Source organism: Ornithodoros turicata, chromosome 1, assembly GCF_037126465.1.
Source record: "Ornithodoros turicata isolate Travis chromosome 1, ASM3712646v1, whole genome shotgun sequence".
NCBI lineage: Eukaryota > Metazoa > Arthropoda > Arachnida > Ixodida > Argasidae > Ornithodoros > Ornithodoros turicata.
Window position 1 is genome coordinate 216,141,790 of NC_088201.1, and position 2,449 is coordinate 216,144,238.

The window sequence follows — 2,449 nt, forward strand, 5'->3', positions numbered from 1 at the left end:
ACGTACAAAATAAAAAGAATCGCCCATAATTTGAAAATAATGCCATATGTCTGAAGCATAAGCGTGCACAGTTCATCAGGCAGCCACTGTTGCCCGGAATACCGCATACACGCGTGCTTAGTCCACACGTACAAAATAAAAATAATCGCCTATAATTTGAAAAAAAAAGCCATATGTCGAAAGCATAAACGTGCGTGGTGCATCAGGCAGCCACTGTTGGCCAGAATACCGCATACACGCGTGTTTAGTCCGCACATACAAAATATAAAGAATCGCCCATAATTTGAAAATAATGCCATATGTCGAGAGCATAAACGTGCACAGGTCATCAGGCAGCCACTGTTGTCCGGAATACCGCATACACGCGTGTTTAGTACTCACGTACAAAATAAAAAGAATCTATAATTTTAAAAAAATGCCATATGTCCAAAGCATAAACGTGCGCAGTTCATCAGGCAGCCACTGTTGCCCGGAATACCGCATACACGCGTGTTTAGTCCGCACGTACAAAATAAAAAGAATCGCCCATAATTTGAAAATAATGCCATATGTCTGAAGCATAAGCGTGCACAGTTCATCAGGCAGCCACTGTTGCCCGGAATACCGCATACACGCGTGTTTAGTCCGCACGTACAAAATAAAAAGAATCGCCTATAATTTGAAAATAATGCCATATGTCGAAAGCATAAACGTGCGCAGTTCATGAGGCGGCCACTATTGCACGGAATACCGCATACACGCCTGTTTGGTCCGCAAATACAAAATAAAAAGAATCGCCTATAATTTGAAAATAATGCCATATGTCTGAAGCATAAACGTGCACAGTTCATCAGGCAGCCACTGTTGCCCGGAATACCGCATACACGCGTGTTTAGTCCGCTCGTACAAAATAAAAAGAATCACCTATAATTTGAAAATAATGCCATATGTCGAAAGCGTAAACGTGCGTGGTTCATCAGGCAGCCACTGTTGCCCGGAATACCACATACACGCGTGTTTAGTCCGCACGTACAAAATAAAAAGAATCACCTATAATTTGAAAATAATGCCATATGTCTAAAGCGTAAACGTGCACAGTTCATCAGGCAGCCACTGTTGCCCGGAATATCGCATACACACATCTGTTGTCCGCACGTACAAAATAAAAAGAATCATCTATAATTTGAGAAAAAGACATATGTCTAAAGCATAAACGTGCGCAGTTCATCAGGCAGCCACTATTGCACGGAATACCGCATACATGCGTGTTTAGTCCACACGTACAAAATAAAAAGAATCACCTATAATTTGAAAATAATGCCATATGTCTGAAGCATAAACGTGCGCAGTGCATCAGGCAGCCACTGTTGTCCGGAATACTGCATACACGCGTGTTTAGTTCGCACGTACAAAATAAAAAGAATCACCTATAGTTTGAAAATAATCCCATATGTCGAAAGCATAAACGTGCACAGTTCATCAGGCCGCAACTGTTGTCTGGAATACCGCAAACACGCGTGTTTATAAGCACGTACAAAATAAAAAGAATCACCTATAATTTGAAAATAATGCCATATGTCTGAAGCATAAACGTGCACAGTTCATCAGGCAGCCACTGTTGCCCGGAATACCGCATACACGCGTGTTTAGTCCGCTCGTACAAAATAAAAAGAATCACCTATAATTTGAAAATAATGCCATATGTCGAAAGCGTAAACGTGCGTGGTTCATCAGGCAGCCACTGTTGCCCGGAATACCGCATACACGCGTGTTTAGTCCGCACATACAAAATATAAAGAATCGCCCATAATTTGAAACTAATGCCATATGTCTGAAGCATAAGCGTGCACAGTTCATCAGGCAGCCAGTGTTGCCCGGAATACCGCATACACGCGTCTTTTGTCCGCACGTACAAAATAAAAAGAATCATCTATAATTTGAGAAAAAAAGACATATGTCTAAAGCATAAACGTGCGCAGTTCATCAGGCAGCCACTGTTGTCCGGAATACCGCATACACGCGTGTTTAGTCCGCACGTACAAAATAAAAAGAATCACCTATAATTTGAAAATAATGACATATGTCGAGAGCATAAACGTGCACAGGTCATCGCAGCCACTGTTGTCCGGAATACCGCATACACGCGTGTTTAGTACTCACGTACAAAATAAAAAGAATCTATAATTTTAAAAAAATGCCATATGTCCAAAGCATAAGCGTGCACAGTTCATCAGGCAGCCACTGTTGCCCGGAATACCACATACACGCGTGTTTAGTCCGCACGTACAAAATAAAAAGAATCGCCTATAATTTGAAAATAATGCCATATGTCGAAAGCATAAACGTGCTCAGTTCATGAGGCGGCCACTGTTGCCCGGAATACCGCATACACGCGTGTTTGGTCCGCTCGTACAAAATAAAAAGAATCACCTATAATTTGAAAATAATGCCATATGTCGAAAGCGTAAAC